The following is a 23,481-nucleotide window of genomic DNA, read 5'->3' on the forward strand; positions in this document are numbered from 1 at the left end:
TAAGGGGTAAATGTAGGGGCATGGGTGGGTTGCGCTTCGGTGGGTCGGTGTGGACTTGTTGGGCCGAAGGGCCTGTTTCCACACTGTAATGTAATCAAATCTAAAAACGACTGTCAGGACCTAGTGATGTTACAGAGCAGCAGAATAGGAGTCATAGCTTACACTTATTTGACCGTACAGAATCACTGATTAATGGCATCATCCATGTCAAGAGGAGGCAATTACATTTTCTGTGATCTGAGTCATGCTGTTGTAAAGCATAAGGAAGGGTAAATGCACCTTGACTAATGCACCGGTTTGTAGTAACCCTGTTTAACTCAGGTGCAATATGCGGTGAAGTAGACAAAGGGACACGAGTCGGGAAAGTGTTCACACAACTTTGTTGAACGCTTTATCAAGGAAAAACAATTTCGATTAGACTCTACTATTGTAATTTAATTAAACTCTGTCAAACTCTATCAATCTGTCAAGACTACACAGTCTTAAATGCCTAAATAAAGTCTCAAATCTACATTGGCTATTTACTTTCAACATGCACTTCCAAAGATTCACTTCACCCTATCCACAGGTTATGACCACTATATTTAAACATTTTGAAAGAACTGGTGATATCTGTTCAGTAAGGTTAGGACAGGCTGTACCTCAGTCTTTAAGGGGTGGCTGATGTTCAGGATCTGCAGTCATCGATTTTGGCTTCCCCTCTCGTCTAATGCTGGTTCTGGTCTGCGGGCTGTCTCACTGAGGTGGCCTCTCTGGATCTGGTTGGTCTGATGATGCTCACCACAAGGTACAAGGAGCTGGAGATGCTATGCAGCTTAGCTGTCAACTGAAGATATGGTTGAAGAAGGTAAAAAAGGCAGAGCAAGCTGGGGCTCCAGTGCCCCCTTCCCCCACCACTCCGTAACCCCATTCACAAAGATTCTGTGGTCTGTGTGCAATATTAGCATCAGCTGCAGGCAGGAAGATCAAACGAGGTGACTACTTTCCATATTCGGAGGTTGCAGAACATGGTTTTGAACCTTCAACTACTAAGTGTGGGGATGGCATGTAGCTCAGTGATTAACACTGCCATCTTGCAGCACCAGGGAACTAAGTTTGATTCTACCCTTGGGCAATTGTCTGTGTGGAGTTTACATGTTCTCCCCATGTCTGCCTACGTTTCCTCTAGATGCTTCAGTTTTCTCCCGCAGCCCAAATGTGCGCAGGTTAGGTGGATTGGCCATGGACAATGCAGGGTTTCAGGAATGGGGAGGGGAATTCATCTGGACAGGATGGTCTTCAGAACATTAGTGTGGACTTGATGGACCTGCTTCCACACTATAAGGATTCTATGATTCTGCTCTCTCTAAGCCAGAAAAGTAGGCTTCTTGTTAATTCCTGTGACATTGTTCCAGGTTATTAGTTGAGTACTGATATGACAAGGCCCATGCCATTACTAGGATCACCATAGAGGACTATATAGGAACCCATTGGATGACCCTCTCTTGGTTAGGCGGAAATTAAATCACTATGGGTGCAGACAAAGTAGACAATCAAGTACTGATAAGCTTTTAGGACTTTATTTAACTTTTAAACAAACACTCCAAGTAACTAAACTCACAACCTAGCTTAGAAATTACTAGGTTAATAGTAAGTTTGGCAGGAACCTAAACCATCCCGTGTCCCTTCACTAACTCGACTATAAGGGTCTTCTTGTATTTTTGTTGTGATGGTGGGTCTCTAGAGTTGTCACTGGCCTGAGTTTTTCAAAGAGTTCTTTAATGCCTTTTTCTCCACAGTTCTGTGGCTGCACGATAACCTCATAAGGACAGCCACATGCCCCAACAAGTGGTCTGAGTATGTCCTTATTTTGATACAGCTCAAAAGCAGGGGCAGCCCCTTTCACACATTATCACATTCTTATGAAATCAGTAAAGTAACATTAACTCAAGAACACACATATAATTTAAATGGAAAATCATTTGTCTGTAAAATTATAGCTTGACAACTAATTAGAAATAGAACACCTGATTTAGTTTCTAATTTGTATGAAATAAACAATTTTTAAACATTACATATTCATAGAAAACTGCAACCACATTTTTAGTCCAATCTGGAGAGATATGAAACCAGGTAAGGTACCTATCTTAACTAATACTTATTCTTTTAATAATGAATGACCAGGACATTCTTAGGACAGTCATTATTTGAAGAACTGCATTGACCCAGATTTTACTGTGCTAATGATTGCACGCAAATAGTGAAGTGTTTTAACTACAATAAGGCTAATGTTTTCAGGCAGGACATGCTGACAGAGTTACTTCACAATAATCTAGAAGTCATTGAGGCCAATGGGGACTGAAAGGCATTTCAGTCTTCAAAATATTGGTGAAAGTGATCTGTCTTATTTAGCGATGCAGTTTACTTATACTTCATCATTGTTCTGACACAATTTATATGACATTTTACAAAAATAGACATTTATGATTTTTCATACATAGCATTTGTCTGACTTTTTTAAAAAAATGTTTAGTTTTGAAGGTTTTTAAAAAATTTATTCTATTTCAGTGGCTTTCTAACAGGTAGACTGGTACCTGGCTAACACACTGCTAATAAGATCAGTCCTTCTTTCAGGTCTGTTGGCTGTGGCATTTCCCATGAGCATGTTCCATATATCAAAGGTGCCCAGTGTCATTCACCTTAGAAAGGTCAAGTGAAGATGATCAGTGCAGGTTATTTTGAAGGGATGTAGAGAAGAAGAACAGCAGAAAATGTTGCTGAACAAAGATCCAGCTGAACAAAGTGCAGGTTCATGGCTCCTTGAAAGTAGAGTCGCAGGTAGATAGGATAATGAAGAAGGTGTTTGGTATACTTTCTTTTATTGGTCAGAGTATTGAGTACAGGGGTTGGGAGGTCATGTTGCGGCTGTACAGGACATTGGTTAGGCCACTTTTGGAATATTGCATGCAATTCTGGTCTCCTTCCTATCGGAAAGATGTTGAGAAATTTGAAAGGGTTCAGAAAGATTTACAAGGATGTTGTCAGGGTTGGAGGATTTGAGCTATAGGGAGAGGCTGAACGGGCTAAGGCTGTTTTCCCTGGAGCGTCGGAGGCTGAGGGGTGACCTTATAGAGGTTTATAAAATCACGAGGAGAATGGATAGGGTAAATAGACAAAAGCCTTTTCCCTGGGGTGGGGGAGACCAGAACTAGATAGCATAGGTTTAGGATGAGAGGGGAAAGATATAAAAGAGACCTAAGGGTCAACATTTTCACTCAGAGGGCGGTGCATGTGTGGAACGAGCTGCCAGAGGAAGAGGTGGAGGCTGGTACAATTGCAACATGTAAAAGGCATTTGGATGGGTATATGAAGAGGAAGAGTTTGGAGGGATATGGGCCGGGTGCTGGCAGGTGGGACTAGATTGGGTTGGGATCTCTGGTCGGCATGAATGGGTTGGACCGAAGGGTCTGTTTCCGTGCTGTACATCTCTATAACTCTATGACTAATATTGCAACCACAGCAAGTCCAGAGACTTTCTGCGAACACAAAGCAAATCTAGGCTTCACCAGGTAACAGTTCAGTATGTCACATTGTTCATTTAATCAGTTTTAGTCCAGTGGGGTCTTCAATTGTGATACCACCGTCTCAGGGCTCACACATTTTGAAGACTCCATCATAACTATCCTGCTGTTTTTCATGTCTCAGGATAAATGCCAGTCTATAACCATCCTGCTCTGGTGCATGTACCTGAGAGGCTTCAGAGGTAGAGGGTGCCAACACTTACCAACCTGAGAGACAGAAGCATCCTGGCATTTCATTCCTGCTGTGTTTCTTATACTTGACCCTGGTACAAACTGGACAATCTACACCTGAAGAGGACTGAGATAAATATCCAGACAGGGGAGATTTGCTACTGCTGTGGAGAGTATTTAAAACTATATTGGTGAGGGTTGAGAACTTGAGAACGAATTCAGAGCAGAGAACAGGAGACAGAAACTTAAACAACAAAGAAAGCGGAAGTTAAAAATATACTGCATAAATATTGTCAGCATTAAAAGATATATCTGTACACACAAGGAGCGTAGTGTATAAAGCCAATGAGCTGATGGGAACAAATAGACATGCAACAGAATTAGTATCATGGAAATTTGGCCTAAAGAGGACAAGAACGGCAGCTTACTATCCATAGATATAGAGTTTTCATAAATGATGGAGAAGGGGACACAATAAAGGCTGATGTGCAGCATTATTGACTTAAGAATCACCATAGCTATAAGGAGGGATGATATACTAAGTGAAACATCAAATAAGGCCAGATGAGTTGAGCACAGAAAGGAAAAAGAGACAGTCAGAGACAGTAATATACTGTCGACCTCAAAAATAGGGAGAGTTGGTGCAGAAAATATTTGGGCACATTTCTGAGTACAAAAACAAAAGGACAGTAAGAGAGGATGCAAATCAATGGGCTGATAAATTATCAGCACCGTTACGAGGATGCCTAAGGAAAAGATTGGGAGTTTTAGAGAGTTACATAATCACGTGTGCATGGATGCAGTTGTGGGAAGGGTTTTCAATGAATTTTTGTCTCTCTTCTTCACAAGGGAGAAAAATGATGCAGGCACTTTAGTTAAAGTGAAGGAGCATAAAATGTTACATTCAAGAAGTATAATGAAAAGGAAAGTACAAGAGGAACTGACCTCCTTGAAAGTAGATAGATCATCAGGACCAGATGGATTGTATCCCACAAGGTTAAAGGAAGCCACTGAGGAAGTAATGATGCTCCGATGATCACTTTCCAATCCTCACTAGATACAGGCAAGGTACCAGACAAGTGGAGGTCGGCGAACAATGTGCCTTTCCTCAAAAAGGGTGCAAGCGATAAGTCAAATAATTGTGGGCCTGTCAGACTGATGGGCAAATTATTTGAATCAAGGTTGAAAGATAGGATTAACTGCAACTTTGGAAAGGCACAGCTTAATCAGAGATAGTCAGTATGGTTCGTTAAGAGAAGGTCATGTCCTACTGAGGTAATTGACCTTTTAGAGGAAGTAACTAGTAGTTTTGGGGATAGTAGTTCAGTGGATACTGTCGACAAAGATTTATTGACAAGGTTCCACATGGCAGACTGGTCAGAAAAAATTAAGGTAAAAATCGCACCAGGTTATAGTCCAACAGGTTTATTTGGCAGCATTAGTTTTTGGTGCCCTGCTCCTTTGTCAGGTAGTGGAGCAGGATTATAGGACACTGAATTTATAGTAAAAGATCAAAGTGTCATTCAACTGATGCGATGTATTGAACAAACCTAGATTGCTTTTAAATCTTTAATCACTTAGAATGGGGTTGTAGGTTTTGATTCATTCATATGCAACTCCTAGAGCTACTTTCAAGTCACATTCCCGTGATAACTTAAGGTTTTATACAAAAAAGGTATTATCTCAGCTCAGTCGGAAAGTTTGGAGCTGGAAAAGCACAACAGGTCAGGCAAAGTCCAAGGAGCAGGAGAGTCATCGTTTCAGGCATAAGGCCTTCATAGGACCATTCCTGATGAAGGGCGTATGCCCGAAACTTCGACTCTCCTACTACTCGGATGCTGCCTGACCCACTGTGTTTTTCCAGCACCACACCTTTTAACTCTGATCTCCTGTGTCTGCAGTCCTGACTTTCTCCGACAGCTCAGCTCAGACAATGCATTAAAGGTGTGAGGTTAGAGCCTGTCTGTACCCCAACCTTGAGTCAACCTGATTCTACAAAGTGTACTGTCTACATAATACACTGCAGAAATTCACCTAAACCCCTGAGACAGCACCCTCCAAACACATGGGCATTTCTATTGGGAAGGACAAGGACAGCAAATATTCGGGAACACCACCATCTGCAAGTTCCTCTCCAAGCCACTCATTATCCTGACTTGGAAATACATCACTGTTCCTTCACTGTCTTAGGGTCAAAACCCTGGAAATCCCTCCGTAAGAGCAAAGTGGGTCAACCCACAGCACGTGGACTGCAACAGTTCAAGAAGGCAGCTCACCACCACCTTCTCAAGGGTAATTATGAATAAATTGGTGGCCTATATCCCATGAATGAAGTTTGAAAAATATTTCAACTTGGTTGTTCCCTCACATGCCTGCCTGTTCTACCATCTACTAACCTGCACAAAATTGAGATCTTTCAAAACTGCCACTTAATAATTCACATCAAATTCTCGTTATGTATCAACCGTGTGTGAGCTGATCTGCTCCTAGTCAAGTATGTCTGAGAATTATAATTCTTATAAATTTTTTAAATAAATTTTTTCTTGTAAATTTTCCAAATTTCTCCATGTTCTCTAGCTTTATAATCCCTTCCTGCCCCAGAACCCTTTGAAGCCTCTTCTCTTGTCTAATCTAACCTTTGCCTCTTTTGCATCTCTGATTTCAATCACTCCGAGATTTATGACTGTGCCCGGGCTCGAAGCTCTGGAATTCCCTCCCTACTGCACTTTGCCCCTCCTCCTCATTTTGCTCCTTTAAATTACTCCACAAATCTTACCTCTTTGGTCATCTGATTACACATCTGCTGCTCTGGTTTGGTGCTTTTTTTTATTTTTAATCTTTCTGTAAAGCATCTCAGTCCACTTAATTTTGTTAAAAGATGCTCTGTAAGTATTAATTGCTATTGCATTTAATGACTGAATGATGTGGGAACCCAGACTAATGGCTATAGAATTCATACTGTGTGGAACAAGTTCACACCAAGTCTCCAAAGAACATCCCCCTGAGACTCACCCCCTGCAATTCTCATGGTTAACCCACACAACACAGACACTTCAGCATGGGCAATCCACCTAACGTGCTCGTCCTTGGACTCTGGGAGGAAACTAGAGTACCTGGAGGAAACCCACACAGACACAAGGAGAATGTGTAAACTCCACACAGATAGTTACCAGAGGCTGGAATCGAACCCAGGTCCCCAGTAAGGGGTCTGAAAGAGACAACGTGTAAGTAACGAATGTGTTTGCAATTTGGAGATTGATTCTCATTTTCATGAAGCAAGACAATTCAGTCTTTACATATTTATAGTACTTTCAGCTTGGAAAGGATATGTTTGAGAAGTGACCTTATTAGTATAGAAACTAAATTTAATAATGAGTGTGAGAACTAAAACACAACTTTAGGACAGATATCAGGAAATTCTTCACACAAAGAGTAAAAACAGCAGCACAAAACCTCAAAATGAAATAGAGTGGAAAAACAATGGAAAACTACCATGGAGTAAGATCAGGATGTGTTTGGAAGGATGAAGTCTGGTTGGCTGTAAACACTTCCTCATCTGTAACTATCTTGCAATGGTATGAGTTACAAGTTATTTCAGAGTGCTGTGCACAGAGACATGAGCAGTGTCATACTGACATCTGCTGGCAATAGCTAGGATAGCTCTTCACAAGGTGTCAGAGGGCATACTTTATCCTGCTTCTGGATTAGTGGTGCTGGAAGAGCACAGCAGTTCAGGCAGCATCCAAGGATCAGTAAAATCGACGTTTTGGGCAAAAGCCCTTCATCAGGAATAAAGGCAGAGAGCCTGAAGGGTGGAGAGATAAGCTAGAGGAGGGTGGGGATGAGGAGAAAGTAGCATAGAGTACAATAGGTGAGTGGGGGAGGGGATGAAGGTGATGGGTCAGGGAGGAGGGTGGAGTGGATAGGTGGAAAGGAAGATAGGTAGGGACCATACTTTATCCTGAGGCAATGGATTGTGAACTGGGTATATGCAGTTCATCCAATCTCTCCTTTTCATTGAAGCCACTGGTAAAGAAAACAAGACATAGAGTACAACATGCTCAAGGCTCAATTGCCACCAACAGTTAAAATTATTTCTTAAATCTCCATGATATCTAAAGTGATGGAGTATTCAGAAAATAAAGAAAAGAAAAAGAATTTGGTTTGTTGTTTTATATTTTAGTAATCCATGGCCCTGCTTTGTTTATCCAAAAAATTGTATTCTGCTCACATTGAAAACTTTCTTAATCTTAAAATCTGTGAGGGATGATAAATATACAATTAAATGACATGCTGTAGAGCACAGATTTGGACGCCGTTGTGCTCTATGATGGCAAGCGAGATTTTAACAAACCAGTTATGGGATCAAGGTGAATAAATAATATCCTTGGAATATCAAAGAGACCATGGTCTTTAGCAAATAGTTGTTGCTGCCAGACCTGAGCAACACATTTGCTGTCTTTGATAATCTCATTCCACAACCACCACCATGCCCGAGCTGAGCTTTCTTCATAAAACCATGAGATCTTAAGATGTAGAAGCAGAACTAGACCATTCAGTCCATCGATTGATTGATTGATTTATTGTCACGTGTACCGAGGTTCAGTGAAAAGCTTTGCAATTCACACAGTACAAGCAGAGCATAGTAAGCAAGGACATACAGATTAAAAAGATTTCAATCAAATCATGGCTAATCTGATAACCCTCAGTCCACTTTCCTGTATTTTCCTGAAAACCCTTAATTCGCGCCTGAGGAAATAAAAAATCTGTCTGTCTCAGCTTTGAACATACGGTCCTCTGTGACAGGGTATTATACAGATTCATTACCTTCTGAGAAAAGAAGAAATTCCTCCTCATATCTGACCTAACTGGCCAACCACTTATTCTGAGATTATGCCCTCTGATCCTACAGTCTCCCACAAGGGGGAACAACCTCTCTGCATATATTCTATCAAGCCCCACCACACCCCCTTCCCCCCCACAACCCTCCACACACACACACACACCTAAGAACCTTACATGTTTCAATAAGGTCGCCTTTCATTCTTCCAAACTCCAATGTATACAGGCTTAACCTACTCAACTTCACCTTATAGGACTTCGCTTTTCTCTTCTCCCCCTCAAAACTCTGGGACGTGGAACTCCCGGCCTCTGATTTTGGAACTCCTGGCCTCTAACCTTGGAACCCTGGCCTCTGACCTTGTGGCTGCTGACCTCCTGACCTTGGAACTCCCAGCCTCAGAACTTCTGGCCTCCGACCTCCTGGTCTTGGAACTCAGGGCCTCTAACCTCCTTGGCCTTTAACCTGGCTGTGTCAGAACTCACAGCCTTGGTACTCCTGGCCTTAGCACAGACATGACGAGGCAGTCTCTTGGCCCGGCATGGCAACCTGCTGGCTCAGCATGGCATTCCCTTGGCCTGGTATAGTGTCTTCTCAGCCTGGCATGGAGATCTCCCAGTGGCTCAGCGTGGTGGTCTTTGGGTGGTATATGGTGGTCTCTCGGCCTGGCATGATCTTGGACCTTCAGTCTTGGGGAGGCTAGATGTCAACATGGCTTGGGTCAGAAGACTATCCCTCTGTACTTCATTTCTCTATTTTATAATTTATTCCTAAATCTGCAATGCTGGACATTTCTTTACCTCTCTATTTTCCATGAACTGTCACTGAAAAAGCTGTACCAAGGGAGTTTTGTTCCTAAGATGGTGCCATAAGAGGTGACTTGCATCCTTTACACTGTTAATTCTAATTCTAAGGCAGTCCCAGGATCAACCTTGTGAACCTTCCCTAATGCCAGTCTATCTTTCTTTAGGTAAGGTGCCCAAAACTATCCATTGTATTCCGGTTGTGGTCTAACCAATACCTTATGTAGTTTGAGGAAGACATCCCTATTTTTATATTATTTTTCATTTGCCTTTCCCATTACCTGAAGATGGTGCTAGATTTATGTTAATAATGTGCCAGCCCCACCCTGCGCTGCAGCTCCCCCCGATCTCTTTATGCTGCTGCTTTCTCCATTTAAATGATATTCAGCTCCTCTATTTTTCAAGCCAATGCATATAACCTCACATTCTTCAACATTAAATTCCATCTGCCAAATTGTTACCCACTTGCTTAAATCTGTCTCTCTGCTTCTGGAAATGCTGTGTCATCCTTTTAGCACTTGCCTTCCGACTTATTTTTGTATATCCACAAACATGGCTGTAGTTTTTCACTTTTCTCATTCACATCATTAATAAGTATTGTATGTTATTGTGGCCACAGCATCAATCCCTGTAACACTCCATTTGTCACATCTTGCTTTCCTGAAAAGATCCCTCTTTATCCCAAATCTCTGTCTCCTATTCAAAATATTAGAATGTTAGAATATCCTTTATTGTGGATGTAGGTTTGCTCGCTGAGCTGAAAGGTTCACCTCCAGACTTTTCATTAGCTTACTAGGTAACACCTTCCCTGCTCTGCTCCAAGATCCAGACCTTACTGGCACTCAGCTGCTCCAAGGTAAGTTCCAGGACTGTCTCCCTCACGCTGGTCTCCGCCTGGAACTTGCTGCCTTTGCACTGCTTCGTGACTCGTCTCCAGGGCTAAGGGGAAGGAAAAAGAGAGGAAAAAAAAGGAAAGAAAAAGAACAGGTGGAGCAGTGGAGCTCCAGCAAGAGTGCCTTACTTTGCCGCCATCTTGCCAAAGCTGTCCACCAATCTTCCTTCGAGACTAACATAGTATCTCCAACACCATGGACTCTTATCTTATTAAGTATCCTAATGTTTGGTGCATTTTCAAATGCATTTTAAAAACCCAAATACATTACAGTCACTGCTTCCCTTTATCCTGCTTGTTACCTACTCGAAGAAGCTAATAATTTTGTTAGGCATAACTTCCCCTCTGTGAAGCCCTGTTGACTCAGCATGAGCACGTCGTTGTATTTTTTTCTAAATACTCTGCTATTACCTTTTTGAAGTAGACGCCTACATTTTTCCAAGAACAGATTGTAAGCTAACGGACCTACACTGTTAGCATCAGCTTAAAAAAAGGAACGCACATCCCTTCCTAACCAGCCTATCTAACCCGTTTTATGACCCTCAGAGATCTGTGGACATGAAGTCCTTTCATGATACATTCCTTTGCAAACTTGTCTGCTTTACCCAAATATATTACTTCACACTTTTTCAGTGATTTCTATTTACTACTTTTCTGCCTACCTTAACTGTCTGTTGATATCTTCCTGTAATCTCTAGCTTTTCCCCTCACCATCAGTAAAATGACAATGTTTTGAATTTTTTGCAAACTCTTTTCATTTAAATCTAATCATTGCACTTTTTTCGATGAGGGCAAAAAGGCACCCAATAATAAGCCTTGCAGGAGTCCAGTGGGAAAATAAGATTGCAGACACAGCAACACCAGCTAGATTTCTTTGCTTCCTGGGACTGAACCAATTTTAAATCCATTTTCCAAGTTTCTTCAGATTCCAACTGACTCTTATTTTCCTGACCTGTCTGCCATGTGTAGCCTTGTCAAAAACCTTGCTAAAATTCAGGTAGACTGCATCAAAAATATTATCCTCAATGACTCATCTTGTTATCTACTTAAAAGATCAATCAGCTCAGTCAGACATGATTTAAGCCATTTCAGTCCATAAGCTCAGCTCTATTATGTTTCCTTTTCCTTTACAGGTCTCAATGTTACTCTCACGTTACAATTTATCTCCACGTGTTAGTGCTTTGATCTTGTACTACCAACTCTTTTGTTATTTAATCCCTCCAGTCTTCCATCCTATCACAGACTTTTGTTCCTGTTCCACCTACCCCTTCACCACTGGCTTAAAACCAGTTACATTTCTCATTTTACCCAGTTCTGATGAAAGATCACAGGCCTGAATCATTAACTCTGTTTCTTTCTCTACAGGTGCTGCCAGACCTATCCTTCCTGTTTTTATTTCTGATGACTCTATAACTCTATCTGCAGTATTTCACTTTTGTGTTGTTCTAGTCAGGCATAACCTTCTCTTAATGAACCCAAACTGATAGGTGTCTAATGAAGATATGTGTTGAAATGCTAATTTATATTGAGAGATGGTGGGCAGGCTTTGGGGAGATCAGAGGTGGGTTATTACTTGCTCGCCTCTGAGCAGTTTTTTTAAATGAATATATGAATTAGGAGCAGGGGTGGGCCATTGAGCCCCCGAGACTTCTTGTCATTCATTAAGATCATGGATAATCTGATTGTGGTTCCCACCCACCTCCAACAATATCTGATTCCCCTGTTGGACAAGAATCTATCAATCTCTCCCTTCAAAATTGTCAATGAGATTACATTACAGTGTGGAAACAGGCCCTTCGGCCCAACAAGTCCACACCGACCCGCCGAAGCGCAACCCACCTATACCCTTACATTTACCCCTTACCTAACACTATGGGCAATTTAGTATGGCCAATTCACCTCACCTGCACATCTTTGGACTGTGGGAGGAAACCGGAGCACCCGGAGGAAACCCACGCAGACACGGGGAGAATGTGCAAACTCCACACAATCAGTCGCCTGAGGCGGGAATTGAACCCGGGTCTCTGGCACTGTGAGGCAGTAGTGCTAACCACTGTGCCACCATGCCGCCCGCATAATTTTGCCTCCAGCACTGTCCGGGGAACAGAGTTATATATACTTATGACCCTCTGTCTTAAATTGAATATCCACTATTTTGAAACTGTGTCTCTTATTTCTAGTCTCTCTCAGACAAGTAAACAACCTTTCAGCATCATCCCTGTCATGTTCCATTAGGATCTTGTATGTTACAATAAGGTAAAAACAAGACTGCAGATGCTGGAAACCAGATTCTGGATTAGTGGTGCTGGAAGAGCACAGCAGTTCAGGCAGCATCCAAGGAGCTGAACTGCTGTACTCTTCCAGCACCACTAATCCAGAATCTGGTTTCCAGCATCTGCAGTCATTGTTTTTACCTTGTTGATTTTAACCCTACTGCGAATCCTCTTGCAAGGATGCCTGCCTTGATGAAGTTTTCCTCCTCTCTCTACAAGAATCTCAAGGAGTCCCTCTCCCACGGCAACTCCCAGGTCATTTCCTCTGCCCTGAAGCTCTTACTCTATGCTACTTTCTCCCCATCCCCACCCTCCTCTGGCTTATCTCTCCACGTTCCAGGCTCACTGCCTTTATTCCTGATGAAGGGCTTTTGCCCGAAACATCGATTTCGAAGCTCCGTGGATGCTGTCTGAACTGCTGTGCTCTCCAGCACCACTAATCCAGAATATGTTACAATAAGACTACCTCACTTTCTTCTAAATTAAAATGGTTACTGCCCAATCTCTCCCTCATAAGGTAACACCTCCCATTCTAGTTATCAGCCAAGTGGACTTTCTCTACACTACTTTTAATATATTTATATCACAAGGACACAAATATTGTATATAGTAGTGTTTTTGAGCTGTGGTGTCACCAGTGCACTGTACAACTGTGGATAAACATCACCCCTTTTACATTATATTTGCCCTGTAATTGTAGGTAGGGTTTTAATATTGCGGGTACAGTTCCGTTTATAGTCAATGGTAACATTCAGATATGAGGAGCACTTGTGCCAGGGAACACTTGTATCAGGACAGGCCAGATATACCTCTCCTGTCTGGATCTGAGCAAGTATCTGTTCTCCAACAGTCCTCCAAGTCACAGTGGACTGAGGTATTTCCTCCCCAGTCAGTTGCGAAGCTGTCTCCGTGAGGCACTTACTACAGTGTGCTCCACACTCTCTTGGCATAAGCTCCCCACCGAGGTGTCAGTCTCTGAGCTGGAGGTTGTGTGGGAGGCAGTCCTGCTAATGCCTCAGCTGAGGCCTCTGTTCTCTCATTCCCAGAGGTCCATGAAGTGGCTTCTGGGTGGGCTGGCCATTTTTCTGCAAGGTGAGTGGAGATTCTGGTTATACCTTCAATGCACATGAGAGAGAAGGCATCGTGGTCAGTGATTGGAAACAGTGTGTAACAAATGGCACTGGCAGCACAGGCACTGAGAGATCTGCAGTGGGATAAGGAACGGCACTAACTTAGTTTTCAGGACGTGGTTGTCTCGACATCCCTCAGGAGCAGTCTCAGTCTTCTCTTGTCAGGGCAGAATTCCCTCCTCGTGTGGCGCTAGGATCCTGCGTTGGCCACCCCCTCCATTTTTTCAGGGCCTGTTTCTGCCCCCTGTTATGGGCTGTCTTTTCCTGTAATGAGAGAAAAGGAGGAACTGAGTGAGGTGAAAGTGGGTGGCAAGGCTCTTGCTGCTGGTGCAGGTGGTGGTGAGGTAGTGAGGTGTTCCAAGAGGCGTGTGTAAAGTAATGCCAGACGAGTGATGTGGAAGAGTGAGATTGGCACAGCATGAGCCTTAATGCAATAGCAGAGATAGAGTGAGTGTGAGGTGGCAGAGAGAGGAGTGTGGTACTTGCCCTGGCATAGCGAGAATGTCATTGACTTTGTTAAGACACTGCTGGCCATCCCCTCAGACGTTTCATAGGGCACTGACTGTTTGGTGACCTTGGACCAGGCTGCCAGGGTCTGGTGTCACGGGTTCCTCTGACCATCCTCTGGCCCTCCTTCACACTAACCACTCGACCAGGAGCTCCAGAGAATCACGGTCATCTTCCCCATCTCCAACATTTTCACCATCTATTCCTGAGTGATCAAAGTTGTGTTGGGATGCCAGTACTTGGCTGGGTGCACAGCAATGTTTTAAAGATGGTGCAGCCACAAAGGATGCCAGTCACGGTGGATAACGGTTGAGTGATAAGCTGTTCTGGAGATGGCGAGTGGGAAGATGGTCTGGAATTGGATGTGAGGGTCAGCCGTAGGGCTGACAGTCAGTTGTTAATGTGGCAAGCTTGATAAGATATTGTTGAGAGAACTCACTAGGTGTCAGGGTGGGAAACTCTCCAAACGTTCCACAATAACAAGGACCTATCCAAAAAAAGTAAGATTCAGCCTCATGGTTTTACTGCCTTTTGAGTAAGAGAATTCCAAAGATAGTCATAGAGTCAGAGAGATATACAGCACGGAAACAGACCCTTCGGTCCAACTTGTCCATGCCAACCAGATAAATCTAATCCCATTTGACAGAACTTAGCCCATATCTCTCCAAACCCTTACTATCCATATATCCAACCAGGTACCTTTTTAATTGGTAATTGTACCAGCCTCCATCACTTCCTCTGACGGCTCATTCCATACACGCATCACCCTCTATGTGAAAAAGTTGCTCCCTAGGTCCCTTTTATATCTTTCCCCTCTCACCTGAAACCTATGCCATCTAGTTTTGGGAGAGACCTTGTCTCTTTACCCTATCCATACCCCTTACAATTTTATAAACATCTATAAGGTCACCCCTCAACTCCCAATGCACCAGAGAAAATAGTCCCAGCCTATACAGCCTCTCCCTATAGCTCAAACCCTCCAGTCCTGGCAACATCTTTGTAAATCTTTTCTAGACCCTTCAAAGTTTCACAACATCCTTCCTGTAGCAGGGAAAGCAGAACTGAATACAATGTATTCCAAAAGTGGCCTAACCAATGTCCTGTACAGTCATAACATGACCTCCAAACCCCTGTACTTAGTGCATTGGCCAATAAAGGCAAGTGTACCAAACAACTTCTTCCACCTTCGATCATATTTTTTTGTGGGAAAATTTTCACCTTATCTTTATCTTGAATGGGCAACCCCTTATTTTTAAATGGAATCCCCAATTCTACAATCACCTAGAAAAGGAATCATCCATCCCACATCCATCCTGTCAAGACTCTTAAGTTATCTCTTACATTTCTAAACTCCAGTGGATACAAACCTAACCTGTCCAATGTTTCATCACAAAATAACTCATTCGTTCCAAGTGTTAGTCAAGTAAACCTAATGCCATTGAACATCAAGGGGAGATCATTAAATTCTCTCTTACATTATTGTGTGGCATGAATGTTACTTGCTACTTTTCAGCATTAGCCCGGAGGTTTGATGCAAGGGACATGAATTCCTCAATTCCTGAGGAGTTATGAATAGTTGTGGAGATTGTGCAATCATCAGACAATAGGCCAACTCTGACCTGACAGTGGAGAGAAGGTCATTGAAGAAGCAACTGGTTTGGCCTAAGACACTTTAGAGCAGAATTCCAGTCGAACAGGATTTTTACCTGCCGTTCTGGTTTTGCCCCTACCCTGACCAATGTTTCCAAACCAGAGGTCATTCAGAATGCTTGGGCTCATGGAAGCATTCCCATAAGGTAGTCTGATGGTGTCTAGTTGGAAAGTCCCAGCAATGCTGTGGTGGGACCATATCAGAAGAGACAGCTGGGCATTTAAAGGAAAGGAAGTTCCTCTCATGACAAGATTTGCCAAACTTGCTGTCTTTAGCAAACCCAGAAGTTTAAACAGGAGGTAAAATGAGGTGTGAAAATGGTGGGACATAAGTCTGCTTACAAGACACTTTCTCCACATTGGAGCCTGCAAGACCATTAGCACTGCTTCCCAGTATGATAATCACCTCACCACCCACCACCACCCACTCCCAGCCCACTTCCTGGGAAACAATAACTGGGACAGCTGCCAGTAACATCCACTTGGGACCTGAAACCTACACCCTCATTTGGACAGATTCAGGCAAGAGTCTAAAAGAGAGTCTTTTGTCCCTGTATGTTGTGAAGTCCAAAGATGTGCAGGTCAGGTGAATTGGCCATGCTAAACTGCCCATAGTGTTAGGTGCATTAGTCAGAGGGAAATGGGTCTGGGTGGGTTACTCTTCAGAGAGTCAATGTGGACTTGTTGGGCCGAAGGGCCTGTTTCCACACTGTAGGGGATCTAATCTACATCCAGCACTTCAATTGTTGCATGCTTTCTGTTAGTGTGTATTACTTTGCTAAGTTAATACATATGCACATCCCTGCTTTTAACCAAAATCCACCCCAACTGGGCTGAAACAAATTCTAATTTTTCCTCCAGAAATTATGAGTGTGGGGTGAGCTTTGAAATGTTACACTACAATCCATCACTAGATGGCAATCACTGACTACACTTTGTAACAAAGGATGGCCATTGGGATGAGAAACAATATCAGGTAATGCTCATGGGCCTCTAGGTTTAACAGAGAAAATGTGCAAATTACTAATTTTCTTACTATTTAAGAGAACTCAAAACATTAAACTAATATTTTAGAGCCTGCAATTTGAGAATATTCCCTCATTTCAAAAGGGTGATCTGGAACAAAGACCACACCTTCAGCTCAGTTCCAATGACAAACTGCCTGCAATGCTCTTTCTTACCACTAAGGAGTGGTGTTTGCCTACAGAAGCCAGACAGCAAGTGTAACATCAGAAGACTGTGTCTGACTTGTTAGCCCATTAGACTTCTGACTCCATTAACCTCAAGGGGATCCTGACTGAGTTTGTCTGCATGAATATTTATAGTGTTGGCTACATATGTCACTTTTGCAATTGACAATTGCAATGAAAAATGCACTGGAAAAGAACAATCGATCCATAAAACCAAATCCACTGATTCTTTTTGAATATAACCTGTGTTCTATAAACAAAAAAAAGGTACCTTTATTACGTTTATACTATTAAATATGGTCATCACAACTGCTCGGCCTGTATTTTGTTTTCTTTCCCTTTTTAACTCCCTAAAAGCTCAGTTTTTTTCCACATGCAATCAAGAACTTCTCCCATGTTTGTGCCATTTCCAGTCTGGAATTTTGAGGAAATCTTTTAAATCTTTACACAGTTTGGAATAGAATACTATCTGAATTATTTCCCTGCATTAGGCAATCGAGCAATGTAAGCAACAAAAATCTGAGAGGCCTATTACCATCTATACTCTCACCAGGATTATGTCTCCTAACAGGGAGGCTTGTTGCCTGCCATTAGCAAATGATGGAGAAGGGACAGGTTTCAGAAACAAGGCAATATCTTTGGCCAAGAAACTGCCAAGTTGGCGGGAAGGGTAATGAGGTGGAGAGTTCCTAAGATGTTAATCGGAGGCCTACCCGATTTTGGAGGAAGAGGATCCTCAGGCCCTCAGGCCCTTACATTATAAGGCCTCAACTAAGCCTGAGACCTAGAAACTTCACTTTCTAAATCATAATTTGCTGAATTCCAGTGTGACACGAGAAAGTTCATCAGATTCAAAATCTTCTGGGGTAAGACTAGTAAATGTGCCAAGAACTAGAAGTGGCTTTTGATGAAAAGCAGAATGATTTCTGTACTTTCTGGTGTCTGCCCCCTTCAAATGGCCTCTTTTTCTGGTATTGCAGAAATCCTCCCATTATCCTTTTCTGGCAGTGACGGACATCCAGTTGTAGTAGTGAAGACCCCTTGAACACAAAATGAGCCTGAACTCCTGATCTATTAGGAGGAGGTACATATGGCCCTACCATTTGGAATTTTAGAAAACATGCTTTTGAGAGCAATCTATGCGACCAGGTAAGATAAACAGTATTTAGAGAAATCTGCAGCAGACTCGCTGAATGGGAAGTGGATTTAAATATAGACTAGATGTTTTTCACAGATGGTCTGGTATCTGAAGCACCATTATGGTGGAATTGTGTTAAACTTGGACAACTGTTGTAAAATTACTGACCGCCCAAATGGAGACAAACAGTAAAACTGGCAAATGAGACATAATGGTCTGACCCCTGTACTTCAAAGTATAGCTTCCATAAGACCAGCATTTTCTTTTCCAAATGTACCTGGCCTTTCCTTCTGGGGCATGTACTCATCTACTGGGAAATAATCAAATTGACAAGGTTTGAGTTCAATTCAGGTGAAGTTGTGAGTGACAGGTCTATAGATTGGCAGATACTTGTAAAGCCAGCTTCCAATCTTGGGGAGAGAGTCAAGGTTATCAAAGCAAAAAAAAATCTCTGTGGTAAATGACTGTCCTGGTGAACATAAAAGCCTCAAGCAATGCTCTCAGATTAACTGCTTCTTTATTTCACTGATTTTTTTTTGAGCTCTTGGATGCAGAGAGTAAATGCGTTTATCTACATTGCAACAAGTGACTAAACTTGATAATATAACTGTAGACCATCCTGAGGATGTGAAAGGCAATGTTTATTTCTACTTTTCTTTTTCATGATATGTACCTTTAAGGGTTTGAAACATGACGGGGGTGGAAGCCCACATTGCTGTTGCCTCACTGGAATTGTAGTTGATTGGACCTTCTATCACCTGATTGTGGCCCCACCCTAAATCTGGAGATTTATCTTCAATATTAGGAGTAGGCATCCCCACTGGTGGAGGTGCTGCAGGTTTCTTGACTTATTGGACTAACAAAATAACCAAATCAAAGGAGTAGCCATGGGCACCCGCATGGGCCCCGGCTATGCCTGCCTCTTCGTACGATATGTGGAACAGTCCATCATCCGCAGCTACACTGGCACCACCCCCCACCTTTCCCTCCGCTACATCGATGACTGTATCGGCGCTGCCTCGTGCTCCCACGAGAAGGTTGAACAGTTCATCCACTTTACCAACACCTTCCACCCCGACCTCAAATTTATCTGGACCGTCTCAGACTCCTCCCTCCCCTTCCTAGACCTCTCCATTTCTATCTCGGGCGACCGAATCAACACGGACATTTACTATAAACCGACCGACTCCCACAATTACCTAGACTACACCTCCTCCCACCCTGTCCCCTGTAAAAACGCCATCCCATATTCCCAATTCCTTCGTCTCCGCTGCATCTGCTCCCAGGAGGACAAGTTCCAATACTGAACAACCCAGATGACCTCCTTCTTCAAAGACCGCAATTTCCCCCCAGACGTGATCTACGATGCTCTCCACTGCATCTCCTCCACTTCCTGCTCCTCTGCCCTTGAGCCCCGCCCCTCCAATCACCACCAGGACATAACCCCACTGGTCCTCACCTACCACCCCACCAGCCTCCATATACATCGCATCATCCGTCATCATTTCCACCACCTCCAAATGGACCCTGCCACCAGGGATATATTTCCCTCCCCTCCCCTATCAGCGTTCCGAAAAGACCACTCCCTCCGTGACTCCCTTGTCAGGTCCACAACCCCCACCAACCCAACCTCCACTCCCGGCACCTTCCCTTGCAACCGCAAGAAATGCAAAACTTGCGCCCACACCTCCCCCCTTACTTCCCTCCAAGGCCCCAAGGGATCCGCCACAAATTCACTTGCACCTCCACACACATCATTTACTGTATCCGCTGCACCCGATGTGGCCTCCTCTATATTGGGGAGACAGGCCGCCTACTTGCGGAACGTTTCAGAGAACACCTCTGGGACACCCGGACCAACCAACCCAACCACCCCGTGGCTCAAAACTTCAACTCCCCCTCCCACTCCACCAAGAACATGCAAGTCTTTGGGCTCCTCCATCGCCAGACCATATCAACATGACGGCTGGAGGAAGATCACCTCATCTTCAGCCTAGGAACCTTCCAACCACAAGGGATGAACTCAGATTTCTCCAGTTTCCTCATTTCCCCTCCCCCCATCTTGTCTCAATCCCAACCCTCGAACTCAGCACCACCTTCCTAACCTGCAATCTTCTTCCTGACCTCTCCGCCCCCACCCCCACTCCGGCCTATCACCCTCACCTTAACCTCCTTCCACCTATCGCATTTCCAACACCCCTCCCCCAAGCCCCTCCTCCCTACCTTTTATCTTAGCCTGCTTGGCACACTTTCCTCATTCCTGAAGAAGGGCTCATGCCCGAAATGTCGATTCTCCTGCTCCTTGGATGCTTCCTGACCTGCTGCGCTTTGCCAGCAACACATTTTCAGCTCTGATCTCCAGCACCTGCAGTCCTCACTGTCTCCTCTAACAAAATAGCACCCTGCAAATCAAAAACATGGAGAGAAAAAGAAAGAAGAGGGGAGTAAGGAAGAGAGAAAGGACAGGAAAGAGGAATTAAAAAAAAGAGAAGGCCCAAAACAGTTAATGCCATATTATAGTCACTGTTATTATTTGAAGTATGATGGGTTGTCTTTATTTCCCTCTTTTCCTACTCCCTTACTGACTTTTGTTCCTTTAAAACTATTAGTTCAAGAACAGCAGGTAAGTACTTTAAGAACTATAAACTTGTAGTTGCAGATTTCTGCCTTTCATGGCATTAACATGAAATAAGAAACGATGGTATATGGGTTCCCTCTACTTGAATGAAAGAAAATAATTGAAACCAACTGATTCTTGACACAGGTAAGCCTAGAAAATCACAATTTTTGTATTTGAAAGCTTTATTTTCTTCAGATCAGTCCTCTCAGTACCATTTAACAACTTTTTTTTAGATGTGGATTAGTATGCTCTCAGGGTTTTCTGTCCTGTAAAGAGGGAGACACAGAGTGCTCACTGCCTTTACTTTTGTTTGCATTTGTAATTTCAGATTTTTTTTTAGTAATCTAACTCTTAAAGTTTTCTTATATCTTTAACCAAAAAGAAATTTAGCTTTGTCCTCTTGCTGACCAATGCTTATCTATAAGTCTGTACAAGTTCTGTTCTCACAGATGCTGCTGATTGTCAGAATTCTCTGATGTCCTGAGCTCTTTTACAGTTTGTTGTCAATTAGTCCTCAATTTAGTCCTCTATCAGTGAAATCTGGGAGTCTTTTCTCCAGAGACAGCTACTGCTTCTGACCATGAGGTAACCTGATACAGCATACTTATGATAGCTGTGTAACAAAAGCAACTGTATGAGGATATCATAGAATTTAAGAATCCCATATACAGGTACATTTACTAGACCAAGATGTTACATAAAATATGCACAAATGATATATAATGAATGCGTGCATCAACTAGAAATAGTAATAAGAGGGGATTGAAACAGAAAAATGCAAGTATCTTTTAAAGAATGTTTTCATTTATTTTCTTGTAGGAATGGAGGAAGGTGTTAAAACAATGCATTGCTTGAAGCTGACAAAATGATGTTAAAGTTAAGGATGGGGATACATGGTTAGATTCATTGTAGATTTGCTCTGTGATGGGTCTTGACATCTGTTTTGTTTACGTGCATTTTAATAATGTTCTACAACCTTGAGAGGAACTGGTTCCCAGCATTCTTAAAATAAAGTAGAAGAGAAAAATTGTTGTTGACAGAGGTTCAGATAAACAGAGAAATACACCAATGCAGAAGGTCAGGCAGTCTGGTGTGTAGGTGTGCCAGATGTTAGAGTCAGGCAGCTGTTTGCTCCAATGTTTACAGTAAGGATGAATGTAGATTGCAGTTTATTTCAGGGACAGTGACCCAATGAAGGGATAAAGCATCTAGTGACTGCAGAGAAATTCACTGAAAGAAAACTGGTTGCAACTGGCCCAGCTTGGGAATGAGCAGGGAGCTTTGTGTATATATTGTGGTGAGTCATCAATGATATCTGAGTCACTATAAGGATATGGCAGTGAATAAATCGGCAGTGTGACATTGAATCTTTTTTGTGATGCTTGTAACAAATCTATCAAATAACCTTTCATTTCTGTAAATTTTTTTCTCATTTAATATACGTTTTATTCATTACACACTGACAACTTCTTGTGAATCTGTTCAGGAACTGAACTCCCCAGTTCCAAAGTTCAAAGAAAAATCAAAGTTAGGATCTACTAAATAGGTTTCATACTGGTATATGATTTGTTCAGTATTAACATCAGTTGGGAAGATGTTCAGAATAATGCATAACTTTAACAAACACAGAGAATGCTGGAGAAACTCAGCAAAACTGGTAGATTCTTTGGAGAGAGTGAGAAAGTTAACAATTTGAGTCCAATATGACTCTGAGAACATAGAACGTAGAAAAGTACAGCACAGAACAGACCCTTTGGCCCACGATGTTGTGCCTAGATTTAATCCTAATGTAAAATATAGTAACAACCTACACACCCCTCAACTCACTGCTATCCATGTGCATGTCCAGCAGTCGCTTAAATGTCCCCAATGACTCTGCTTCCACCACCGCCGCTGGTAACGCATTCCATGCATTCACAACTCTCTGTGTAAAAAAACTACCTCTGACGTGTCCTTTATACCTTCCTCCTAATATCTTCAAACTATGACTTCCCGTACCAGTCAATCCTGCCTGGGGAAAAGTCTCTGGCTATTGACTCTATCTATTCCTCTCATTATTTTGTACACCTCTATCAGGTCTCCTCTCTTCCTCCTTCAGTCCAGAGAGAAAAGTCTGAGCCTATTCAACCTTTCTTCATGAGGCAAGCCCTCCAGTCCAGGCAGCATCCTGGTATACCTTCTTTGCACTCTCTCCAAAGCCTCTGTATCTTTCCTATAGTAGGGCGGCCAGAACTGGATGCAATATTCCAAGTGTAGCCTCACCAGGGACTTGTAGAGCTGCAGCAAAACCTCACGGCTCTTAAACTCTATCCCCCGTTAATGAAAGACAAAACACCATATGCTTTCTTAACAACCCTCTCCACTTGGGTGGCAACTTTGAGGGAGCTATGTACTTGCACACCCAGGTCCCTCTGTTCCTCCACACTGCCAAGAATCCTGTCTTTAATCCTATATTCAGCATTCAAGTTCGACCTTCCAAAATGCATCACTTCGCATTTATCCAGGTTGAACTCCATCTGCCATTTCTCAGCCCAGCTTGAATCCTGTCTATGTCGCGCTGCAGCCTGTAGTAGCCCTCTATACTATCGACGACACCTCCAACCTTCATGTCATCTGCAAATTTATTGACCCACCCCTCAACCTCTTCATCCAAGTCATTTATAAAAACTACAAAGAACAGAGGCCCAAGTACAGAGCCCTGCGGGAC

The 23,481-nt window shown here is 42.9% G+C and overlaps 1 long non-coding RNA gene across 1 annotated transcript in view; it reads right to left on the reverse strand.

Moving 5' to 3' along the window:
• The window catches only part of LOC148151971 (uncharacterized), a 34,067-nt gene extending 33,341 nt beyond the window's left edge, over positions 1–726 (reverse strand). The window contains exon 1 of the long non-coding RNA XR_015759175.1: positions 642–726. This is a non-coding gene — a long non-coding RNA (uncharacterized LOC148151971). The remainder of the gene's footprint in view (positions 1–641) is intronic.
• Positions 727–23,481: the final 22,755 nt, after the last annotated feature.

The sequence above is a fragment of the Chiloscyllium plagiosum genome, unplaced genomic scaffold (genome assembly GCF_037043375.1).
Source record: "Chiloscyllium plagiosum isolate Xiang-an unplaced genomic scaffold, Cpla_swu_hap1 HiC_scaffold_2, whole genome shotgun sequence".
In the NCBI taxonomy this organism is placed as follows: domain Eukaryota; kingdom Metazoa; phylum Chordata; class Chondrichthyes; order Orectolobiformes; family Hemiscylliidae; genus Chiloscyllium; species Chiloscyllium plagiosum.